The sequence below is a fragment of the Octopus sinensis genome, linkage group LG3, assembly GCF_006345805.1.
Source record: "Octopus sinensis linkage group LG3, ASM634580v1, whole genome shotgun sequence".
NCBI classification, from domain to species: domain Eukaryota; kingdom Metazoa; phylum Mollusca; class Cephalopoda; order Octopoda; family Octopodidae; genus Octopus; species Octopus sinensis.
In genome coordinates, this window is record NC_042999.1 from 34,676,241 (window position 1) to 34,683,740 (window position 7,500).

Sequence of the window (7,500 nt, forward strand, 5' to 3'; positions counted from 1 at the left end):
GATTTTTTTCCCAACCAAGCTCTTCGATCTTCTGTGATATGATCTTTGCAGTGTGCGGTCGCGCATCGTCCTGATGAAACATCACTCCTTTTCGATTCACTAAAGCAGGTCTTTTTTTCTCCAAAGCTTGGTTCAATCGCTCCAAGTATTGGCAGCAGACTTGAGCATTGATTGTTGCATTAGGTGGTAAGGATTCAAAGTGAATTACTCCTTTGCAATCCCACCAGAGAGAGAGAAGAACCTTTTTCCCATAAAGATCCCTTCTCAGTTGTGGTTGAGCTTTTTTCCCTTTTACCAAGCCACTATTTGCGACGTTTAACATTTAGATAAAAGATCCATTTTTCGTCACCAGTCACAAGTCTATCCAAAACGGGTGAAATGAATTCGCGAGAATGGAGAAAGCAGATTTGCGGTTGCTTTAGGGAACTTCATAAGGCACTCATTCTCCAAGTTTAGGAACCTTTCCAAGTTGTTGAAGATGACGACGAACAGTTGTATGGTTTGAACTAAGCTTTATTGCCAATTCGTCACCTGATAATGCAGGATTTTCTTCAAGTAGTGCCACAAGGAGCTTATCAGCAAACTCAACTGCACGTCCTGTTCGATCTTCATGTTCAAGGCTGAAATCTTCACTTCTGAATTTTGCAAAGCATCTTCTGCAAGTTCTTTCATTCAAGCATTCTTTCCCATAAACTGAGTGTGTGTTTCGAGTAGCTTTGGCTGCAGAGTTTCCCTTTTCGTGCTCATAAAGCATTATGTGCCTCAAACGCTCTTTGGATACTTCCATGTTAGAAAGGGTTTTAATCAAAGAAATTTTTATTCTATTATTCTGTAAAATAATGTTTATTTAGATTAAATGTACACAAATGCAGGAAAATAATTTTTAGTTCCATTAGACATTCTAAAATACTATTAAATATCATTCAGTTTTAAAAAATGTTAAATCGGACCGAACTTATGGGATGACCTGATACTTTTCCACCTTGTTTTGCACTTATCTGCTTACCTGTGTGTGTACGTGTGTGTGTATGTGTGTGTGTGTGTGTGTGTGTATATGTATGTATGCATGCATGTAGGCAGATAGGTAGGAAGGAAAATATATATATATATATATGTGTGTGTGTGTGAGTGTATATATATATATATATATATATATATATATATATAATATATATATATATATTATATAAAAGGGCTTAGTAAAATAAATTACTTTGCCGCATACTGAACTCATTAGAAATAGCAGCTAAAAAAACTAAATGCTAAAAAAAGCATAGTGTTTACTGATTTTAACCTACGCTGGTGGAAAGGGGAGAGCAGAAATTCTTCGCTTGCATATTTGAGTTTGCTGGCACTGTTAGTTTCGAGCAGATCTTCAGAAGCGATAAGAAGCCGAAAGGGTATGCTCCCACTTTCAGTGTTTTCAAATCCAAACCAGGGAGTTCTGAGCTGATGATAGAAGTGTCGAGTTTGACTAATCTTGAAACGTACGTTCTCAAATAACCTTTGCATTTGATTTTCTAATGTCTCTACCCCCATACTTTCGTGAGTTGAATTGAGCAAACACTATATGAGAGAGGTTTTCTTTAAGTATTAGAAATAGTTTTAAAAAAGTTTTTTTAGCTGCTATTTCGAATGAGTTCAGTATGCAGCAAAGTAATTTATTTTACTAAGCCCTTTTATATAATGTAATAATTTGAATTCGCCTTAAATGGTCCCTTTGCATACTGAATACTTGGTGAAATTGATTAATTAATTAATTTTACCCTCAATTGTTGAAATTATATATATATATTATATATGTGTGTGTGTGTGTGTATATATACAGTAACAGAGACAGAGAAATACAGAGAGGTTTGGAGACTCCGTGTGATTAAGTTACTATACTCATACATGTACATACGCATATGTGTATGTATATATTCTTATATTCATATATGTGTGTGTGTGTTTCTGTTTGTGTATAACTATGTATTTGAGAATACACAAATGTGTGAGAAAGTGTGGGAAGAGAAGAGAGATTGTAGCAGAGGAGGGGAGTCAGATAAATGCATATATTATATTTCTGTATGTACGAATATATACGATATATATTACTTATGTATACATATATACATATATATATAGTGAGAGAGAAGATGGCGAGGGAGAGAGAATGAGAGAGAGAAAGGTGATAAAGAAAGAGAGAAGGCTAGAGCCATTCTGTGATTAAGTTACGATACTCATACATGCACACATATATGTATATACACTTACATATATACCTACATATATATATATGTCTGTGAGCGTGCGTGTGTGTGCGTGACCGTGCATATCTGTGTATATGTATAATGCACAATATATGGATTTTACTTATCCGGTGATAGTCATTAAAAATAACTCCATTAATGGATCAGGCTACACACTACATAGTTCTACCAAAACAAAACAAAGGAACGTAATGTATAACCCGATGAAGTAGAAACCCAAATAATCAACCCAATTAATAATGATTATTTCATTAAGAGTGCATAGAATATCCAGAAACGATTGTAGTTATACGGATGTCAGTTTTTGTTCTTCTTATACATCCATTTTTCTTTATATTTTGCATGAGTTTGTGTGTCTGTACGTGTGTCTGTGTGCATGTATGTATGTATGTAATTGAAACAATTTGGAGTCAACAAGAAGGAGTACGGTTGGACGTTTATCTTCAGTCACTACAAATGTTTCTACGCAACGTAGTTCTCCATCCGTGCAAGTACTTTCCCTGCATTATGGGAACCGTACTCCCTGTTGACTCCATTCTTTTTTTCAATTACCTATTCACACACGACAGAAGCCATACGTAACTGCATGTACGTATAATATTACATACTGGATAGCACATAATAAAATCTGAAGGTGGACGAGCTTTATAACGTAATCTACTACGTTCTTAACAGAATATACTGCAGTACTCGGACCATCAACAACTGGAACAGTTTTACTTTGAAGACCAGCGAGAAAAACTCAACCTCCCACTTGCACAGAAATATCTTGTACTTTTAGCTGTTTTCAAAGTTCACGAGAAGGAAACCGTCAGTCAGCAATCAAGTCGCAAGAACTTAATACATTCCTGCTTCGTGAACAAGCAAATTTCAAACTCTTGATATTAGTGGTAATCATATTTTCAAACGACAATTAAAACAAAAATTAACTTCATGGATGCAGATGAAATTACTTCGCATTTAAAATCCGGTAAATCTCTAGATTAATGTTAATGTTGATTTAATACTCCCAATTGTAAAATCATTGCATGCTAAATGGGTTTTGTCATCATTTAATTGTACATTTGTATACATAAATGGCAATTTCTGTCTGTTTCTGACTATGCGTGTGTATTTGTTACTTTAACTCCTCCGAGACAGTCCAACCGATCTTCTTGAAACTTGACACATGTGGAGGGTTTTTACCTATGCGGTCATTTACACACTTGGAATTTTAACAAAATCGAAAATTTTTAATCAGCATCGGTTTTTCAAATATCAATAGGACATTTCTATGTAAATTTTCAAATGAATGCTTTTTCTGCCATAACTGCCATAAGTTTTCAACCGATTTTCTCGAAGTTTTGTACACAAATGGAATATGAGCTAAGGATGGGTTGAGATAAATCATTTTTTACCTAGGCCACTCAAAAAAAGCGCAAGATGATTTTTGATTAACTGAATAAGGAAATATAGCCTAAATTCTTGTGGGGTTAAAATGTGCATCAATTATTCGAGGTTGCTTTAACATGTATTTTCTTAACAGCTGCTCTTAAAATTATCGATTCAAAACGTTCTAACGTTGTTTGCTAAAACATGTAACATGTATTTTCTTAACACCTGCACTTAAACTTGTCGGTTCTAACCGTTGCAATCGATATTTAACTGTCACGATCAGTGGAACTATGCCCTTGAAACACAGTCCTCAAATTAAGTGCATGTGCATTGAAAATTTTCTCTAGGGTTGCAAGAGAATTTGCCCCAAAATGACGAAAATTCCGATTTTTTATGCTGCTTTTTTCCCTCCTCATAGCATCTTGCGACTCTTATGACAGCCACGTTGTCGCCGCTGCACGCCAACTGTTTTTGTAAGTATCAACTTTCTTTTCTCTAAACAATTTTTTCTTTACTTTTCAAGCTTTTATATTTTTTCTTCATAGAACTCCTTTACAATTCCAGTCTGGGTATTTGTAATGATTATATATTTGCAGCTTTCCACTCATCTGACCAAACAATTGTCATTTTCCGATTTCACACGTATCCGTCCTATGTCTTGATTTCATTTTTCGTCTCAGAGAAATTAGGAATTGTAATGGGTACTGGGAATAACCCCGCTCCCGGGTATTACTAGGTACCTCAGATAGTCTAAACATAAAAATATCTTGTTGCAATGTTGGAAAGATACAGGTACACTTAATGTTGAAAACAAAGAAGATAATATCATTGAATGCCGTAATTCTAACTGATTGATTGTACGTTTTTTGTATATTTTTCATTTGAAATAAACATATTACAAAGATTTTCTTGACTAAGGTTTCTCCCCATAAATTTGTTATGAAAATGACTGAAACTTATTTCCTTTTGTAATCAAATTTCGCGGAATTTATTTTCGCGAATTTGTCAGCCTCGCGAACATTTCATACTTCACAGTAGCATAATTATGGATGATTGTATCCATGTATATATGTATGTATGTTTGTTTACAGCTATGGATTTGCATATCCGTGTATGTATATCTGTAAATATGTATGTATTTGTGTATGTATCGTTTGATTGATTGATCCATGCACACGTATTCATGAAAGGGAAAACGTATTCACTAAATGACAAATATATTTATTTTATTAGAAGCTACCATTCCTTGAAACCTACTTCTCAATATCATGTTTCTAACACACACAAACACCCACATACAAACACACATACAGGCAAAATTTGAAACCAATCCATATATTATAGATGAATTAAAATAATGTGTAAAATGCACTGATTTATTTCGATTTAGTTCACATGTTTTACATGCTCCTGATTTTCAAAAGCAGTACGAGATTAAATGAATAATTTTTGAAATATTACGCCGTTTATGGATAGCTTACGGCTCAAATTAGCAACGGTTTAGGTGCAGCTTCGTTTGTTGACGCTGCTCAAAATTTTAGTGCGTCATTTAACTCTATGAATGATAGTTATTCCATAAGCAGAAGGGTAAGTAAATAAAGATATATTACAAAGAGATTGTTCCAGTAAATTACTATAAACATACACATATATACATATACATGTCCTCATACCCACATACATATACTACAGAGATAGATAGATAGACAGATAGAAAGATAGATAGATAGATAGATAGATAGATAGATAGATAGATAGATAGATAGATAGATATATAGATAGATAGATAGATAGATAGATAGATAGATAGATAGATAGATAGATAGATAGAAGGATCGATCGATAGATAGATAAGTTTCTTTATTGGCCACACAGGGCTGCACACAGATGGGACAAGTTACAAGGTAGAGCTTTTCTTTTGGGGGATGAAAAAAAACAAAAAAACAAAAGAGAAAAAAAAGGGGTGGCGTAGGCTTTCGATCAAGAGGGATCGTAAAAGGGAAGAAAAGAACAAAAAAAATAAAGAAATAAAAATAAAAAAGAAAAGAAAAAAAGAAAAAAAGAAAAGGAAAAGGAACAAAAGAAAAGAGAAATGAAAAAAGAAGAAAAAAGGGGAAAAAAAGGGGAAGAGGAAAAACAACGATCAATAGGGATCGTGTATCACAGTGTTATGATATATGGTGTAAAGGGGAAAGCAAGTAAGGTTTATCCGTGGGAAGAAAAGCCTACGAAAAAGACCACGGTAACCTTGGTCAATATTGTTATATGTTACCACATTTGTTTGCAAGTGGGTAACCCTCTGTTTTCAATTTCTGGGTTCATAGGATTATGCTCAAGGTGGCTTCGTCATTCATACGTGCCATCCTTGCTACATTCACCCATCTTTTTTTAAAACATTCGCTAGACAAAACTTGCCTCTCTACTCTCACTTTCCTTTTCAAGTGGTACTTGAAGAAGTTTATGAGAGATTGACCAGAGAGGAAAGTGTTTGTCTCCAATCCTTTCAGACGCGTCCACCAGATACATTCTTTCGCCATAGCCACAAGGATGATGAAAATAGCTCTTCCTTCCCGTTTGAAGGAAGGAGGCGTGACAATATTGACGATAGACTCAGCGGATAAACCGACTCGTCCCACACGTAACAGCAGTTGTTCGACACAAGCCCACAGGTCGGAAATTGCTGGACACTGCACGAGTGCGTGCAGAACGGTTTCGTCGCTCTGACCGCATCTCGGGCAGGTCGGCCCCGTGTTTCTCGAGCCGTGTCTATAGAGCTTATCCCGAACGGGTAGCGCTTCTCGGTAACACTGCCAGGCCAGGGATCTCTGGAAGTTGTCCATGGGCCCTGGCCCGAAAGTCGTCCTGAACAGGCGGGTCAGGTACTCCTCGTCGACGTCCAGGTTCGCCCCGAGCTCGTCGTCGTACCTCCCCTCCACTAATCCCCTATAGAATGCTTTGGTTGTGTTGAAGTCACTCAAGGTCGACCCAGGACGGCAGAGTTGCTTGAGAGCAACGCGACACTCGCGGTGCCATTCGCCCTTCCTCGGCCTCTTTTTGATCCACGACTGCAGTTCGGTCATGGAGACGAGCTGCGGGAAAGCGTGCCTCACAAACGGCGACCACACCTGTTCACCGTTGTCTACATAGAGCCAGAGATGCCGCAGTCTCAGCGCGTGTCTGCGCATCATCAACCACGGCATGCCCAGCCCTCCTTTTAACGGGTGTTGACAGCAAATGCATCGCCTGACCATCGGGACGCATCCTTTCCACAAGAAGCGAAAGAGAATGCGTTGTAGTTTGGTGATGGTAGGGTCGGGACAAGGTACGACGGTCAGGCGGTAGTAGATGACGGACGCGATGTACGTGTTCGCCACCTCTGCCCGACCTTTTAGGGACAGTTTCCTCTCGGCCCATTGCCGGGCGAGAGTGACCACCCTACTCGTTATCTCGTTCCAGTTCTTCTCCACTTGGAGGTCCGGACCAAACCAGACCCCGAGCAACTCTTCCGGGCCGTCAGTCCAGCGTCCCACGACGGAGGCGCTGGTGGACGGCATGGGCTTGCTTCTCCAGGTGCCTAGTCGCAAGCCCACTGACTTTTCCCGGCTGATTTTCGCTCCTGTCACCGGTTCGTAGTTTTTCAGTGTCTCGCCGACCTGCTCGATGTGCTCGTGGCTAGACACTATGACGGTGACGTCGTCCGCGTATGCAGACACGCTCGTCCCGCATCCCAGTTCTCGCGGGATGCCCCTCAAAGTTGCCAGCTTCCGCAATAATGGCTCGAGAGTCAATACGTATAGAAGCGACGAGAGGGGGCATCCCTGACGGACCGAACGTGCGATGTCGAAGGGTCTCGATAGATGTCCATTCACGCGAA